General features: G+C 43.9%; 1 protein-coding gene across 4 annotated transcripts in view; it reads right to left on the bottom strand.

Annotated features, from left to right (window-relative positions):
• SLC9A9 (solute carrier family 9, subfamily A (NHE9, cation proton antiporter 9), member 9) overlaps positions 1 to 18,729 on the bottom strand; it is a 656,333-nt gene that overhangs the window by 14,496 nt on the left and 623,108 nt on the right. The gene's annotated exons all lie outside the window — the stretch shown is intronic.

Here is an 18,729-nt window from a genome sequence, read left to right as displayed (position 1 = left end):
CCGGGATTCTTGGCCCCCGGAGGAGAAGAATTCAATCCGGGGCCAGAGACGAGGCTTGATCGCTCAGAGCTTTTGTGTAATAAAGTTTTATTAAAGTATAAAGGAGATAGAGAAAGCTTCTGACATAGGCATCAGAAGGGGGCAGAAAGAGTACCCGCTTGCTAGTGTTAACAATGAAGTTATATAATCCAAAGAATGTCTGGAGGTTGTAAAGACCTCATCAGACCTACTCCCATAATTTACATTTTAAGATAACAGAAGGTTTAATCCAAAGACTGTCCTTAGGCAGGATACATTATTGTTATATAATCCTAAGGAATGTGGAGAAAGAAAAAGAAGTTTGTCCTTTCTTCCTCCTTGAGAATTCCAGACCCCTCTCTCCTTGGGGACCCCTAGACTCCCTATCAACCTGCCTAGGAACTGACTCTCTCAAATGCTTTCACGGGGAGGAAGGCAGCAGACACCGAACACAGATGGCTGAGGTTCTGGCTTGTGACTGCCTCTCAGTTTGAGCAAATGTCTTCAACTCTTGGTGCCTCTATTTTCTCCTTACTAAGGAGACTCATGATGCTCCAGTAGGTCTGGTTAGGTAATTATTTAGAGATTACAATTACCTTGTGTCTTTGATTACCAGGGCTGCATCACAAAGTCTACACATGGGGTGGCTTAAAATAACAGAAATGTACTGTCTCACGGTTCTGGAAGCTAGGAGTCTGAGATCAAGGTATGGCAGGGCTGGTTCCTTCTGAGGCCTCTGAGAGCCAAGCTGGCTGCTGCCTCTCTTCTGGATACTGGTCACAGCCTGAACTCCTGAGTATTCCTTGCCTTGTAGGTACATCCCTATATCACTATCTTCACCTTCCCATGCTGTCCCCCTGGGTCTTCACAGGATTGTCTTTATAAGGAAACCAGTGTTATTGGATTAGGGCCCCATCCCATTCCACTATGACTTAGTCTTAATTTAAATAATTATATTTGCAAAGCACCTATTTCCAAAGAAGCTTACATTGTGAGGTATGAGGGGTTAGGACTTCAATCTATCTTTAAAAGACGCTTGCTCCTTGGAAGAAAAGCTATGAAAAACCTAGACAGCATATTACAAAGCAGAGACATCACTTTGTAGACAAAGGTGTGTATAGTCAAAGTCATGGTTTTTCCAGTAGTTATGTACGAATGTGAGAGTTGGACCACAAAGAAGGCTGAGCACCTATGAATTGATGCTTTTAAACTGTGGTGCCAGAGAATACTCTTGAGAGTCCCTTGGACTGCAAGGAGATCAAACCAGTCAACCAATCAACGCTGAATACTCATTGGAAGGACTGATGCTGAGGTTGAAGCTTCAATACTTGGGCCACCTGATGTGAAGAGCTGACCCACTGGAAAAAAGTCTGATGCTGGGAAAGATTGAGGGCAGGAGAAAAAGGGGCAGCAGAGGATGATATAGTTAGATAGTATCACCAACTCAGTGGACATGAGCTTGAGCAAACTCTCGGAGATAGTGGAGGATGGGGAAGCCTGGTGTGCTATAGTCCACGGGGTTGCAAAGAGTTGGACATGACTTCGTGACTGAACAATGACAAATACCTTTTGGGGAGGGGGATATAATTTAGCTCATAACTTCCTGCTTCTTCTGAATAATCCCATGTCTTCAGTGTATTTTTTATTTATTTGTGGGGAGTAGACAGGTTGGGTTTGAATCACAACTCTTATTATCTGTGAGTAAGCCAATTTCCTAAGCTCTTTGAGCCTCATTTTTGCCATCCATAAAATGGAAATAGCTTATAATAGTGATCTCATAGGGGAGAGGATTAAGTGAGATAAAAAAGCGCAGGTCTGGGCACATAATAAGTGCTCAACAAATATTAGTTAACATTATTATTACTGGTTTTCACTGTGTCCTTTGAGGAATTGTAGGTATTAGAGATATATTTAAAATGTCCCCCAATTTGCGCCCCGCTAACATGGCCTGCATTCCTATTGTTTCTTCTGCTGGCTGCTACACTGACTCCCAGAAGATTCACTCGTGTTCTAGGAGCTGTGTCCTGCACAGAAGTGCCCAGGGAGGCTTGGCTCACTGTTTCATGTCAGCAGGGCTTCAGATGGAGCACTTACATTCCAAGGCACCTGACGTAGGAATGACCTGCCTCCACAGGGGTAAGACACTTGCTCGGAAGGGAGGTGTTTTCATGTTGGGCATCGGGCTTTTAAGGTCACCTTAGAGCAGCCGTTTCTCATCACTGTGTTCTTCTAAGCCCTGGTTGTCCTTGAGGCGAATCCCACTTTTCTGTACTCTGAAGACACTGCCTCTTCCTGGGCATTTAGTGAACTCCTAGTAGAATGCACATCCCTTGGCTCTTTGAGGAAAACAAATCTCTCTTTCTCTCTCACACACACACTCCCCAGCAATGCTGACTGCTGTAATCCAGAGTTTTTTGCACGTTCGGGAATCGGGATATACAATGCTGGGTTATTTTGAGCTGTGGAATGAAGCCTGTTCAGGAGACATTAGAAAATCTTTTTCCTTTGAGAGGACACAAGAGGAGAGCCCTGTGTTATTACAGGGTCACTTGTCATAAATAATCTCACTTTCCTCTCCAGGCACATTTTTCTCTCAGCTGCAGTCACTTGCAAACTTTTTTCCCCACCTCTAACCCCTACCTGGAAATGCATTTTACAATTACTTCCCAGTACATGTCCTAACATCTACAGAGTCATAAAACTAAAGATAGTTGTGTGGTCCACTTGGATCTATTCCTACTCCTATTTTTTTTATTCCTAGTCCTATTCCCCCATCCTACCCTATCCCATTCTCTCTGTCCTCTATTTGCTTATCTTGGGCATTACTAGAATGCACCAATACCCAGGTCTCCTGTCTTTCTGGTACATCAGCATCTTTGAAGAAGGTACACGGGCTTCTTTGAAGTAACTAGGGCCATATCAGTAACTCTGACCAATGTGCTCTGGTCATGATGCATGCATGTGTGCTAAGTTGCTTCAGTTGTGTTCGACCTTGAGCAACCCCATTGACCATAGCCCGCCAGGCTCCTCTGTCCATGGGATTCTCCAGGCAAGAATACTGGAGTGGGTTGCTATGCCCTCCTCCAGGGGATCTTCCCAACCCAAGGACTGAACCAGCATCTCTTGTCTCCTGCATTAGCAGGTGGGTTTTTTACCACTGGTGCCACCTGGGAAGCCCCTGGTCATGGTGACTAGTATCATTTCAGCCCTGAAACACAGGAAGCCAGCATCCCTCCAGCTGACTCTCTTCCTGATATGGTGACCCAAGGAGGTCTCAGGTTGAGACGGTGGAGTCACAGATCAAAGTTGCTTGCGTCACTGGGTGGCCACACGGAGGACTGCCACTCTAGAGGGTCATCTGCATCCTTAGCAGTCTTTAAGTAAGAGAAAAATAAAAGTGTTTGATGGCAACTGAGATTTGGGAGGTGTTTGTTACTACAGAGTAGTCTGTCCTACTCTAATGTGGTATTCTTGCATATTTCTTTTCTTTCTTTTTGAAGAAATGTTGGTCTTGAGTTATTGAAATGATTCCCTGACCTACTATGGATAGCCTTGTACAGTTTGCAAATCATTTTCCCAAAGCATCTGCCACATTAACAGCCCCAAAGTTTGGATGGAGAGAGACGCCCATAGAGGAGGGTGAGCATACACTAGTGCAGTCTCTCCTCAGGGTTTCAAGTGCCAGGGTTGGGTGACTTAAGGACTGAGTAGTTGTGTGATTTCAGACTTAGAGAGTTAGGATGCAATAATTTTGATGGGGAGGCACCACAGACTAATTCCAAAGGTGACTGAGTAGTGTTCTGTGGGATTTTTTTTGCTTTTTGGATAGATGTGGATCCAGATTCAGGCCTCATATATGCTACATTTTATTAATATCAATAGCTTATGTGTATTGAGAACCCAAATTACAAATGTATCCCAGTTATTATTAAAAGAAGTTGGAGTACAAATGCCTGACTGCTACCACAGTGCTGTCAAGGGGTGAGATCAGAGGCCTCCACCATGGCTATGTCCTGGGTTAGATACTTGAACTTCCTTATCCCTTGCTGATACCACACACCTTCTCAACTCCATTCCCCATACTTGTGAGGCACTGATTCCTGTTTATGTGTCACTGAACCTCTGGGCCTTTGCATATGATGTTCCTTCCATTTGAACAGTTTTTCTTTTCACTTTGGCACTTGGAAATCCTACATTCCTTCAGATACAACTCAACTGTCACTGTGAACCAGGATCTCCTTCATTGCAGGTGGATTATTTACCAACTGAGCTACCGGGGAAGCCCCTCTGAAATTGTTGATCTTTTATTTACTCCTTTCCTAGGACTTTCTGCTCTCTACCTTTTAATTATTAAAGTTCAATTCTCCTCCTCCATTCCCATCTTGGGCCAGAGCTGCTCTCTTTTAGCTTTTTCATCTTGGGGTCCCCCCTCAAATTCCTTCTAAATAAAGAGCTTCCTATGAATAACAATAACCATAATACATACCCCAAAGTTAGAAGATTCACTAACTTAAAAAAGCAAAGTTGGTTTACAAAGACTTGGAAGGCTTTGTAGGCTACTCACAGTTTCCATATTTACCAAATACTATATAGATTTTTTTTCTTTGCATGTTCTGTTTCCTTTACCGGGAATGTCCTTCCTCACTTTGTCTTTGGAGGAGGTCCATTTATTCTTTAAAGTCTAAGTGATAGATTGCTTTTTGCCTATCCAATATCCAGTCTCCCTTTTTCCCTTACAGTCGCAAGAGGTTCTATTTCCTCAGTAGATTAGGTGGCCAATGAAATGGAAGAAGTTTGTTGGGTAGAATTTCTAGGCAAGCTCTCCAAAGAGCATCAAGTTTGTCCTTTCTCTCTTCTTGCCTGAGACTTGTATGTGCCGTCTGAAGCTCCAGCAGCCATTCTGGGGCCATGAGATAAGCTTGATGATAGAAGCTGTATACCAAGGATGATCGAAGAGAAAGATAGGAGGACCACAGGAATATTGATGACATTCTATAAGTCTGTTACCAGCTGTAGGTTGATTAATACTGGACTTCTTTTACATGAGATGAAACCTCTATTTTGATTAAGCTATTGTTATTTGGATTTTTGTTACATGCGGCAAATCATAAAGTTCTTCTTTATCTATTCCTGTATACTAACTAGGGATTTTTTTTTTTTTAAGCTGTGGTTCCCATAGGCCTTCGGTCAACTTTCGGATTATATTTATTGTAATATATAAGAACTATTTGACTTTATATCTCCTCCCCTGTTAGACTGTGAGCTCCTTGAGGGAGGAACATTGTCTCATTCCTTTCTGTATCTGCAGTGTTTAATGCTCAGCAGACAGAATGAGTCCTTTCAATTGATGTTTGTTGAATTAAATTAAGATTTGAAACATATTTCGGATTTTCTGTTAACATGCAAATTCTTTTGGAAAGGGTATTATCTGAAACCTGAACCTTATTCGGGATTTAACTGGCAAGAAATAACATCATGGGAAATGACACTGGACAGGGCCTTTGAGAGGAGGGTGTGAGGGATGAGTAGGGCTGGACTGGCCACAGAAGGAAAGGTGGGAAAAACCACAGCCATGGGTTTCAGCTGATTTGGATCTCCCCAGAGTAGCTCTTGTTTGCCGTTATGCTTTTCCGTACACAGAACCTTGCCGCTACCTGGAAATCCCTAGAGGAGTCTGCCTGCACTGGAATGCCTTACCTCGACCCTCCTGCCTTCTGAGAGGCAAAGCTTCTCTCCCGAGACTGGGTATCACAGATAACTGGCTCCTTGGGCATAGCTGTGAGTGCCTCTCGTGCGCCCCAGCCCTGTCCCCTTGGTCCTCCCAAACCACTTTGGAAGGGTCTGTCACTCTTGAGTTGCAAGATTAAATGAATGCATCTTTGGATAAGATGCTTTTGGGCGCTAGATCAAAGTCTTGCCTGCCAGGGCTCTGGACCCCTTTCAGAGTGAGTGTAAAACCTGTGCTGCTCTTTCAGTGAATTACGGGGTGCAGAAGGAGAGAAATCCTGTATATTCACTATATCTACACATCTTCTCAGGAGCAGAGCTCAGGGGGCCTCCTCAGAAACCAGCACACAGAAAATGGAAAGATGCACTTTCTGTTAAAACCGCTCAAAAATCTTATTGCCGTAGACAAATATGATCCTTCGGCTAAATAAAACCACTGGAGAGCAAATTAAACCATGCCACATTATATGATTATTCCCTCTTTGTAAAAATAATTAAAACTGTTTTTGGTAGCTTTGCTCCGTGTTTGTATGTATGTTTTAATAAAAGTTTCCAAGGTCTTTTTGTTGTGTGTATATGTGAGTCAAAGATCTGGATATAAGCCAAACTAGTGGCAGGAGCTGTCCCACTTGCCACAGAAAAAGGAAGAAAAAAACACCAAGTCATTATACAATTTCACTCTCCTAAATCAAACCTTCCATTTGCCACGATTATTTACCATTGCTTTGTAATTGTGAGCAGACAGCTGAGTAGGACTGGAAGTCTATTCATTCTTTAAAGTGACATAAAGTGGCACTTGGAGTCCCAAATGATAATTGTTCTTTTCTCCTTGTTAATACCCAACCGTGGCTCAGAGTTCTGTGAAAGATTCGTTTACTGCCAGCTCCAGAAATTTCTGTGGGGCTTGGCTCTTGACCTCTTTTTGAAACCCAATCTGAAATCACCCTGAGGAATTGGTAAGGCTGAATTGGTTGTGACCTTCAGTCAGAATTCCTCTATAAATATTTTAGCAGGACAGAGAACTTTCCCTACTCAGTAGGGGCATGGGTGAGAAATATTGGCAGCGTCTCAGAAATATGATTACTTTGAGGGCATTTCCAGCTCAACTTGAATCTTAGGAACTGGAATTTGGTAAGGAAATTAGATTTTATGGGATTTTCCCCTATTTAAGAGGACCTTGGTATTTAGACAAGAATTTTAAGTTCATGGGAACCACTCTGCAAAAAGGGAGGGTCCTTGCTATGTGGCTGTGCTCTGAAGGGTTGCCCCATTCCCACGTGGAAGTGATCATTTAATCTGTCAAGCCTAATAAAGCCTTCTTAATGAGTGACACTGACAAATTGAGTGATAAAAATCGGCTGCATCCTTTAGCTCTGTGTGAGTTGTAGATCCCTGTTGACTTGAGATCCCTATCAACTGATTACAAATAGGATAGAGAAGGTAAAGATCAAAGGGTCTTCCTACAGTATGGGTGATTTCCTGCTACTCCTGCTCTCCAATTTCACATTCTGTGCAACACTGTCAAGTTTCTGACCTGTGTTAGAATCAAAAGCAGCAAGCTCATGCTTCTCTGGCCCTCAGGCTCAGAACTGCAATATTAATGGTGCTCAGCATTTATTAAACATTAAGTATGTTGGAAGTTCTGTGTTAAGTGCTCCACATGAATGATCTCCTTTCATCTGAGGAAGTAATTCTATCACTATCCCCATTTTATGGATGAGGAAACTGAGGCCCAGGGAGATGAAACCACATAGCTAGGAGATGATGAAGCCGGAATGCACACTAGGGCTGCTATCCAGCCAGCCTAACTGTCTCTCATCTTGACTCTGGAACTCAAAACAGCACAAAAGAAGTGATAGAGGTGTGTCTTATAAAAGACCTTCTCTTTTCTGTGTTCTCTGAGGCTGCTTCTGCACCATTCATACCTGAGGCCGTCAACCTAATAGTGACTGCAGCCCACGAACTTTGTGGTATGATTCATGGGTTTGGGGCAGAATTATCGGTGTGAAAGGATTTGCCATGGAGGAGTTTACTAGAGACTTCCATTTGCAATGGTTGGAGTTTTAATAATTTTTCCCACATATCCTTGGTTTCTTGAGGGAAAAGAAGAGAAGAGGAAAGCAGAGACACCCTGGAAGGGGAGCTGGGCTGTCTCCCCCTCCCCTTTTCTCTCATGTTTGAGATTCTATTCATGAGCTATAGAGTTTTGAGGCTTGGAGGAATTGAATACACAGTGAGGGAGTATAAGATGTGACTTATAACCAGAACTTGGGAGAGATTGGAATATAGAGGTTAGTTATGGGCTTCCCGGGTGGGTCAGTGGGAAAGAATCCGCCTGCCGATGTAGGAAACAGAGGTTGGATCCCTGGGTGGGGAAGATCCCCTGAAGGAGGAAATGGCAACCCACTCCAGTATTCTTGCCTGGGAAATCCCATGGACAGAGGGGCCTGGTGGGCTACAGTCCATGGGGTTGCAAACGAATTGGACACGACTTAGTGACTAAACAACAACATTGTACTCAGAACTGAAAAATTTCCTTCTCTTTCAACCAAGGAAAGGGAAGTCAAGGACCTTCAACAGTTAGTCACTCTAAAAGTCGGGGTGTTTTCATCTTCCATGAGCCATCCACTGATTGAACAGGAGTCATTATTTTCTCTTAACTGGGCTTGTTCTTTGTGGCTGATTTTGAGAGTGTTTTCAAAGGAAGACGAGTGTGTGCTCTAGAGGAGGTAGTGGTAGTGAAGGGATGGAGTTTCAATAAACCTTCCCAGAACCTGCTGAGGGCTACAGCCGTGAGCACAGTGTCGCTGGACATAGAGATTCTGCAGTCTTCTTGAGGATTTGGAGGAGGCCAAGCCAAGCATTTTATAGCTCTTTCGGTTGGAGTCAGCAGAACCACAGGGCTCCTGATGCCGCCCAGAGCTCCTGAGCAGAGTCAGGAGCCCTTGGACTAAATCTGACACTTGCAAAGGAGGCCAAGGCATTCTCAGTTCAGGTGGTTCCCGGGGTCAAGCCGATTATGGAGGTTTACAGCCCGGTGACCTCCCCTCCAGCCCCCACACTTGCCTTCGGCTGGGCCCTAATGGGATGTTCCTGCTCAGGCTGAGGCTGTATTGTTTCATGCAGTGGACTCGCATTCTTTTTCTTTCATTGATTCTTCCCAGTTTAGGGATGCAGTCTGGATATAAGAGGAACTGCAAACATTCACACCAGATTTCAGTGACTTCAGATAACTAGCACATCAGCATCTCCCAGGGTTTCCTCCAGGAGGCAGATAAATCAGATTAAGTCCAAATCCTTCAGAATCAAACTTCATAGTGTCTGATAGATTGTGAAAACTGGTGCCAAGGCAGGCCACACTTGAGTCCTTATAGCTCACGTCAGTCATCGTGCATGCTAAGTCGCTTCAGTCATGTCCTATTCTTTGTGACCCTATGGACCATAGCCCACCAGGCTCCTCTGTCCATGGGATTCTCCAGGCAAGAATATTGGAGTGGGTTGCCATGCCCTCCTCCAGGGGATCTTCCCGACCCACAGAGTCATTAGAAGTCTTAAAGCAAAAGGTGGCTCCCCTATTTATTTTTATTTATTTATTATGGCTATGCTGGGTCTTTGTTGCTGTGCATGAGCTTACTCTAGTTGCGGCACGTGGGCTTATTGCAGTGGCTTCTCGTTGCAGAGCACAGGCTCTAGGTACTCAGGCTCAGTAGTTGTGGACAACTGGCTTAGTTGTTCCAAGGCACGTGGGATCTTCCCAGACCAGAGAGCGAACCCGTGTCCCCTGTATTGGCAGACAGATTCTCATCCACTGGGCCACCAGGGAAGTCCCACCCTGGATTTTTGGACCTCACAAAGTATGTGTCAGCAAAATTCTCCATCTCTCAGTGCCTACACTGTTTTAGTAGCTGAGCTGGTGTGGGATGGGAGGTAATCCTGGCAAGCAGAGGAGGCCCAGGCAAGGCAGTTGTAGAGAAGCCATTAGAGTGACCGGGAGAAGGAGGCAAAACAGATACTATTTGCCATATTCTGTTTGACCTTGGGCTTGGCCAGCAGTCTTCCACTGCCCATTTAGAAAAGTGCTAATAAGGCAAACTGTGAATAATTTGATGACTCAAAAAATAGCCTGTTAAGGCGCAGACATCAAAGGGTGCTATGGACCAGAGGGAAAAATTCTTTTCTCTTTTCTTTATCCTCCAGGAGCTTCTCCTCCTGTGCTTGCCATTGCTAGCTCCTCTTGTGATTTCGTGTCTCATTTCTGTGATTCACAGGTGACTGAAGTGGAAAGAAGAACCGGGAGCAGATCACACATTGGTTTGAGTTATCCTTGCAAACTCACTCTCTTTGCTGGCACAATGAAGGAGCTGAATGTGCAGCTATTCCCCCGGGTTTGGAATAATTCCCATAGCTGCTATTCAAGGAGCCCAGGACAATCATTTCCCCATTTTCTGCTCAGCACCTTGTCCTTCAGTGGTGATGGAATAATAGTGAGTTAGTTTATAGAATCATTGTATCTATGGATCTTTGCACTTCTTTAATTAGGAATGGTAGGCTGTGAGGAGAATTCTCACGAAGTGGATACCAAGGGGGATTTTAGAGATTAAAAAATGTTCAGAGGTAAACAATTTGGTTTTTCCAGAAGGGCACAAAATGATGCCAAGTGCTTATACTTAAGTATCACTAAGATGTTATTCTCCAGTAGATTCTGGCTTGTCACACCAAAAAATGTCTACCTCAAAGAAAAACACATTTAGGCTTTTGATTGATTTGTTTTTATTCAGAAAAGCTGAAATGGAATTAATTTTATATGTGGAGAACTGGTCATTGCTTCTACTGCTGACAGTAAGTACTACAATAGGAAAAAAAATGGAACATTTTCCTCTGAACAGAATTGTAGTGAACTGAGAACTAAAGCGCTTATGGAAAATGGCTTTCAAATGATTATTTTCGTTTGCTTAAATGCTTGATTATGATGATTGTAATTCCAACTATACACAGAGAGAGCATGGAAAAAAAAAAGCTAAGCCTAGACTCCTGTTATAACAAAAACTAAGGAACACATCACACTTCATAAAACCCAAATGCTCGTGGGTTTCTTGGGACTGCTAAGTAAAATGTAAATACACTGTTCAGGTTCTCCTTGTTTGCATTTTCAGGGCCAAGAATTCTTTTTAGGCTTTCTTTAAAGGGTTTAGCTTGACCCTGGGTCACTATAACAGCTTATGAAGTGAAACTTGAACTTGGAGTTTTCTTGCTTTGCATGCGAAGGTTGGCCCTCTGAATTACAACAGGAGACTTTGGGGGTGACTAATACATCTGCTGAGGGCTCAGGGTTTCAGACAACAGGATCTTCCAGTCCCAGGACCAGAGAGTTTTTGGTGAGATAATTTTATCCCTGCCACAGCATCACTATCAAGCACAGCTCTATAGGCAGCCGTGTTCCAGGAAGTAATCTTTCCTGTTCTTTCCCTGGAAAGAGTAGGACCATTACAGCCATGCAGTCACTGTAACTCATCAGACCATGCCCATTATTGATAATATGAATAAACCCTGCACCAAGAACCTAAAGACAAAATGGATTGGACAGTCAAGTAGAGAACTTCTAATGACCTTGGAAGATCCAAGAGCTTCCAGGGCAGTTTTAAGCTTTGATCTTCTCTGATCAAAAGGAAACCCAATCCCCTTGCTTCTGCCCTCATCCAAACTGTACAGCGGCCCCAGGGGTGAGGAGGAAAGCAGTGGCAAGAGAACTGACAGTGTTGGTGGATGGCCCAGGGGGCTGGCTAATGGCTTCAAGTGCACTTTGCTGTCAGTTGTAAACCTGTCTCTGCCTGAGGAAGGGCTGAAACCACTTGATAACTGCTGGTCTGTTCAGTGGGGCTGGCAGTGGTAGCACAGGCTGGAAGCAGAAGGTTCTGCACTCTGGGTGGGTGGGAGGGATGCTCACAGGGCCCTTGTCTATACCTGCTCTGTGGCAGGGTTAAACAGAGGAGCTTGGCATTAGAGGCTCAATTCACTGCCTCCCGAACAACAGCAGCCAGTGACATGTTGTGCCAGTAACAAGGCTGCTCCTGTACACTTTGACTTGGCTTTTTGTTTCATTCAGTTTCAAGAATGTTTGTGAGTCACTTTTTAAAATGCCCCTTTGTCTTTACCCTTTCAGCCCTGAAGTTCTAGAAAAGGCCAAGACACAGCAAGGACACTTCACATTTGTCCTGGTCAAAATTGACCTCCTTGGCTTCATCTGCCCAAACCTGTTCCTCTCTGTATGCTCTCTGTCTCACTGAAGAAGACTCCATCAACCAGTTTCATGCGCCAGCATGGGGTTGACCTTCAAATCTCTCTTCTTCCATCCTCACCAGAGTCAATCAGTCAATCACCAGGTTCTGTCTATTCTGCCTACCAAAGATCTCCCTTTCCACCCAGCCTTCTTTCTATCCATCCATTCATCTATCCATCCATCCTTCCATGCATGCATGCATGCATCCATCCATTTATTCATCCATCCATCCACCCATCCACCCATTTATCCTTTCACTTCTTTCCAGCTCATAGCTGTGGTCCTCACCCAGGCTGCCAGCACTTTTCTCCTGGGTGGCTTCAACAGCCACTTCACTGCCCTAGGGTCTCTGCTGACTGCCCCCAGCTCACTGCATTACTTCCACTCCCAGTCACAGCCAGAGCGGTTCTTCTGCAATGTTGACTTGACCATGATACTTCTCTGCCTACAAGCCCATCAAGTGCTTCCCATGGCCTTGAAAAGTCTCACCTTCTTAGCATGATACAACTGGGGTTCTGAGATCTGGCTCCTGCCTCCTTCAGTGTAACCACATGTGCTGAATCCTATCTTTTCTCAGCCTTCACACTTGCTATTCCTTCCACCTGAGTGCTGAGTCCACTGTCCATGGCTCCTCTTCCTCAGTTTTCAGGACTCAAGGGTCAGGTCCTCCCAGAAGCTTCCCCTGACTCTCCCTACTCTGGACTTCCACAACCTGCACCCATTGTAACTACAGGGATCTTGTGATCTAATGTCAGAACTGGGACAACTAAGGGAGTGAAAAGAGTACTTGGACATATTATGATGACAACAGGTGTACACTGGGACTGACCCAGGCAAACCTAGGGTGCATGGTCACCCTCAGTTCAGTTCAGTTCAGTTACTCAGTCATGTCCAACTCTTTGTGACCCCATGGACTGCAGCACGCCAGGCCTCCCTGTCCATCACCAATTCCCAGAGCTTGCTCAAACTCACATCCATTGCGTCGGTGATGCCATCCAACCATCTCATCCTCTGTTGTCCCCTTCTCCTCCTGCCTTCAATCTTTTCCAGCATCAGGGTCTTTTTCAGTGACCCTAATCATGGCATTTATCACACCTTCAAATTATTTGTTAACTGCCTGGGTCTCCCCTAGCCCAGCCCTAGCCGGTAGACTGCAAGGTCCCTGATGACAGAGAATACCCAGTTTTCAATGTAGTTGCTTCTATAGTAGGTGCTCAATGCATATTAGAAATAAATAAAAGAAGGGATGAATATGATAAAGAAACAGGAGTCTGGTCACATGGTCTCAGACTCCAGGGTCTGATGTAAAGTCATTTGTCCCCAAACCTGCTGTTAGGTCTTGATGTCTACTTGACCTAGGTTTTCTGTTTCTCCTCTGAAGAAGTCCCCAGACATCACAATAGCACAGAAAATACCATATTGCCTTGCTAACACTTTCAAAATACTGAATTCCAAAACACATCTGGCTGAGATGAAATAGATGGGTCAGGTCCCAAAGTGTGTTTCCTGATGGATAAGCACCTTAGGATGTGAGGACTTGTTAATTGATAAATGGCTACTGGGTCCAGCTGGAAATTTTGCAGATATCTTTATCGCTTAAGACTCTTTTAAATACTGTGAAATAAGCAGTGTGTCTGAAATTTAGTTAGATACACAATCTATCCCTCTTAGCCTCTCTTATTTCCCAACTTTCATGTTCCATGAAACCTGCTTTGAGAACCAATAAAGTCGTGCTTTCCAGCATCTCTAGGTAGATAAAAGCTTTGTGTCCCTCAAGGCCTGGTCAGTACTTTACTCATCTTTCCCCATTGCCTAGACCAGTTGGCACACAGTTGACACTCAAAAAAATGTCTGTTGCATGTAGACTGGAATGGCATAAACTCAAACAGAGGACAAAAGAGCTTAGAGTTGGGGGAACCATGTCACCCTGCCACACTGGCCCTACAGGCTGCCTAGGAGGAGGCTGACTTGCCTGAAAATAACATAGGAAACCACGAGGCTGGTGAAGCTTGTCTGTCACACCTGGCCACACTCCCTTTGAGCTGTGCCCACCGTGACCTCACACCCTGTTCCCATCCCACTTCCTCAGCGTTCACACCTGTGGGGTTTGGCTGTCACAGTCTGTTCACCAAAGCTCTAATTGACGAGGCTTAGTTTCACCCAGGGGTGTTTGCTTAGGTGGTTCTTGCTAACTAACACCCTCTGGCTTCCAGGGAGGGCAGCTTGAGTGATAGAAGGCTGGGGGGCAGGGCTTATTTTGAGCAGGATCTTTCTGCCTCTCTATGGTACATCATCTCTCTGTCTACACTCACTTCTGAGACTGGCCTGGCCATGCACCAAAGTCAAACGTTCTGTCCATCACCCAAAGGGAAACTCACGGGTCAGCGTTCAAAAAGGAAGAAGATGAGGCTGTTCCTGAGACATCAGGAAAGAAAAGCACACACCCAACTTATAACCACTCACTGATGGAGGAGAAAAAAAAGATGGCACCCAAAAGTTAAACCCTGTTCCCTTGGAGCAGGTTTAAATGTCTGCCTTGAACAAAATTTTTTGCAGTATATATATATTTTTTCCTTCTGAGATACTATTCCTTCTTTCAAATTAATTATTTATTATAGACTGACAAAATTTCATGAAACTACAAGCTGAAACTCCTCCTTTTTCACAGACCCTTTTCCAATCTAAAAGGGGGGAAAAAGTCAGAGAATGCCATTGTGAAGCTCTGTAGTTGAGCTAATAGGTGCTGCAAGGGAGTCGGGAGGGGGGCTGGTGCCCTATACTGTGGCTCAAAGCCAGTGAGGGTAGGGCCAGGGGACTCTTCTAGGGAAGAGGGGGGTCCATCCTCTGGGAAATGAATTACTTTAAGCTTCTAGAACATGAATCAATCTGACTTCTCCCTGTGCCTTACTAAAGACTGCTTTAGATGTTTAGATTTTGCTCCTAGGAATAAGAGCCATTCTCTTGGCCCTGCTGCTGCTGCTAAGTTGCTGCATTCATGTCCGACTCTGTGCAACCCCATAGATGGTAACCCACCAGGCTCCCCCGTCCCTGGGATTCTCTAGGTAAGAACACTGGAGTGGGTTGCCATTTCCTTCTCCAATGTATGAAAGTGAAAAGTGAAAATGAAGTCGCTCAGTCATGTCCGACTCTTAGCGACCCCATGGACTGCAGCCCACCAGGCTCCTCCGTCCATGGGATTTTCCAGGCAAGAGTACTGGAGTGGGTTGCCATTGCCTTCTCCCTCTTGGCCCTAACCTGCTACTAACCAGAACAGCAGGCAGGAGGTGGGGGGACTAGAAGCATCCACAGTCTCTTCATTGAGCACATAGGATGAAGACACAGAGGCTGCCATGGGATAAAGAATGACCATATGTAGCCTTGTTCCTTCAGGGAGCTTATACCTCCAAGTAAGTTCAGTCTGGGCTGACTCTGCTACCAAATGAATTAGGAATTTTTTTTTCAGAGCGATTTAGATTTCTGCACTATTGATGACAGCTTGTGGGTTGATGCTATTATTCCATTGTACAGGGGAGCAACCTGAGGATCAGAAAGGTTAGAGATCTGATGCAGTTTCTACACTTATGATTTGAACACAAGTTGACCTAGCTCCAGAACCCATGTTCTTTCTGCTACATCCTGCCTCCTTCAGGCCACGTGGAGGTCCTCTGTTTGTGCTTCCCTGCATCTATGTGGCCCAGAGTTGTAAAATCAAATCTGTGGGTTGGATGATCTAGAAGATTCCTTCGTGACCTCTCATTCCATAACTTGAAGCAAACACATGTTCCACTGTCTAAAATGGGGTTCATGTCCAAGTGGATGCCTAGGAAGGGAAATCTGCCCCCTTTAGGACCTCTTTTCCCAAAATGAAAGAACCTGGTGCCTTTTGGTGTGTGTGCTCAGTCCTGTCCGACTCTTTGTGACCCCATGAACTATAGCCCTACAGGCTCCTCTGTCCATGGGATTTTCCAGGCAAGAATACCAGAGAGGATGGCCATTTCCTCCTCCAGGGGATCTTCGTGAATCAGGGATTGAACCTGTGTCTCCTGCATCTCTGGCGTTGGCAGGCAGATTTTTTTTTTTTTTTTAACACTGTGCCACCTGGGAAGCCGGTGCCTTTTAGACCAAGTGAGTCATGTGAATCCCTGATCCCTCTGTGCCTAGAAGGCACTGCTGTCTCTGGCTGTAGCATGGGTGGTCTTCTCTGAGCCAGGAGCCTGGGGCTGGTCAAAGCTACACTTGCGGGGGCACAAAATGGAAGATACTCAAGTGTACTGAGGCCCCAGGACTATAATTAGAGCTCTGATTATTATTATTCTGGACGGGATGGGGGTAGAGGTGGGAAAAGAAACCCTTTAAACTGAAGAATGTGTGGGTATAAATCTCTGTTCCCATCTATCTTTGTTTTGAAATGTGTTTAAGAATACATACAGTATGCATCCCTCTCCTCATATATCTGTATGCTTATATCAATTCATAAATAAAATATACAGCTGCTCGGCTAAAACGTATCACTTGTCTGCAAGACTCCTCCTACAGGTTAATGTCTCCTGCCAAGGGAGCTGCCCTGGTTTGCATTGACTTTCAACGACCTACTTATATGCTCTGGTTCAGGCAGAGTTTAACAAGTGGTCTGGCAGATATGTGCATCTGAACGTATTCTTCAATTTTTACACTATTTTTGTATTATTTGGCTTCACTCTGCCAAAAATCAATAGTATGTGAATAAAGTTAGGTTGGTGATCACACCTTTAGATAGGAAAACTGTCATGAACAGATACTTTGGGGAATGGCTCAGGCGGGGAGACTAATTCATGCTGTTTATCATTCTATGGCTGTTCTGTTATTGGAATAATTGGCATTTTCCTGATAATTGCTTCAAGATCTTCAGGGCTTATGGGAGAGAAGACCTTGAGAGCAGAACCCACCTGAGGACTGCCTGTCATTGTCCAAGTTCACTTTCTGTTGTTGAATGTGATCTGAGGCTGAGGTTGATGGCTGTGAATTTTAGTATGTTACTATCAATCATAGGAGCTTATCTGATATCTTCTTTGGTTTGGAATTGGAAATTCCTGAATAATGTGATACTCGAGAATTGGGTAGTCTTAAGATCAGAAGGTGGTTTAATCTCCATGATCAGGTTTTAAAATATGATTCTGCAAAATTTACTAATACTGAAGAATCCTATCTTTGAGCACAAGTCCATGTTTTAAAAGTGTCTGAACTCTGGTAGGAGGTATTTCTTGTTAAAATCAAGTATTTAATTAGGGACCAGAGATTAAAAAAAAAAAATTATAAACCTCTTTTCTTACATACATCTGTAAAAATAAAAAGAACAAATAAGATAAGATGATGAAATGTAAATTCATATAAAACATAGAATATACTCAGTCAAGTCAAGCACATGGTGCATTGTGAATAACTGTTTCTTGTAAACCAAATTACAAAAAGTTGGATTAAAAAAAATCAATCGACTATTATTTATGTTCCATTTAATCTAGGTGCTTTAATAATGTCTATCTGACCAAATACAATATTGATTTTTCATTGCTGTGGGATTCACTTAACCTTAAATAAAACTAAAGAAAACTAAACCCCAGTTGCCACCTGCTCCTGTAATTGTTGCTGTTTACAGTGGAAAAGAGAGTGCTGAATTTAGGCAACTGATGCAGGAAAGGGGAAAGAGGTAGGAGCTTTGGTTTTCTGTCTGTTTTCAACTGACAAATACCTATACTAAGTGTGAGATAGTATAAAAAAATATGTATATTTATATTGGTCTTTGACCCTGGATTCTGACACAGGGCTCCTGAGTCCCTTATAAATTCCTAAGTGATGAGCGCACTGGTGGTGGTTTGGTACCTAAGTCATGTCTGACTCTTTGAGACCCCATGGACGGCCAGGCTCCTCTGTCTGTGCATTTCTCAGGCAAGAATACTTGCATTTCTCAGGCAAGAATACTGTCTTGCATTTTTCAGGCAAGAATACTGGAGTGGGTTGCCATTTCCCTCTCCAGGAAATCATCCTGACTTACAGATTGAACCCACATCTCCTGCATTGGCAGGCAGATTCTTTACCACTGAGCAACCAGGGAAGCCCCATCTTTTATAATCTTTAATAAACTGGTATGTAAGTAAGTACAGTAAGCGCCCTAAATACAAATGAGTTCCATTCCAAGAGTGAGTTCATTTTATTTGTTAAGTCCAACAAAGTAAGCCAAGGTACTCAACTAACACAGCTGGCTATATAGTACTGCACTGTAATAGGTTTTTAATACTTTTTGCACAAATAATACATACAAAAAGCAAAAAATAAAGAAAACATTTTAATCTTACAGTACAGTATCTTGAAAAGTATGGTAGTACCATATAACAGCTGGCATACAGGGGCTGGCATCAAGTGAAGAGGCAAGAAAAGATACTGACTGGAAGATGGTAGAGCTGAAGGATCATCAGCAATGGGAGACAGAGAGCAAGCTGCAATTTCACTCCTACCTGATGCTAATGGAACACATGTTTGCATCTTTGAAAGTTCACAACTTGAAAGTTTGTATGTAAGGGACTTATTGTATTTCCCTGAATTCTGGGAGCCTCTCTAGGGAGTTAATAAAATCTGAGGAGAAAGCTGTTGGAACCACCAATCCACAGCACAGGTGATAAGCTGGACTTGTGGTTGGCATGTGAAATGGGGGGTGAGAGAAGCCGTTTTGTGGG

This window comes from Bison bison, unplaced genomic scaffold, assembly GCF_000754665.1.
Source record: "Bison bison bison isolate TAMUID 2011002044 unplaced genomic scaffold, Bison_UMD1.0 scf7180017864384, whole genome shotgun sequence".
Taxonomy (NCBI): domain Eukaryota; kingdom Metazoa; phylum Chordata; class Mammalia; order Artiodactyla; family Bovidae; genus Bison; species Bison bison.
This window is presented reverse-complemented; position numbering and strand designations above follow the sequence as displayed.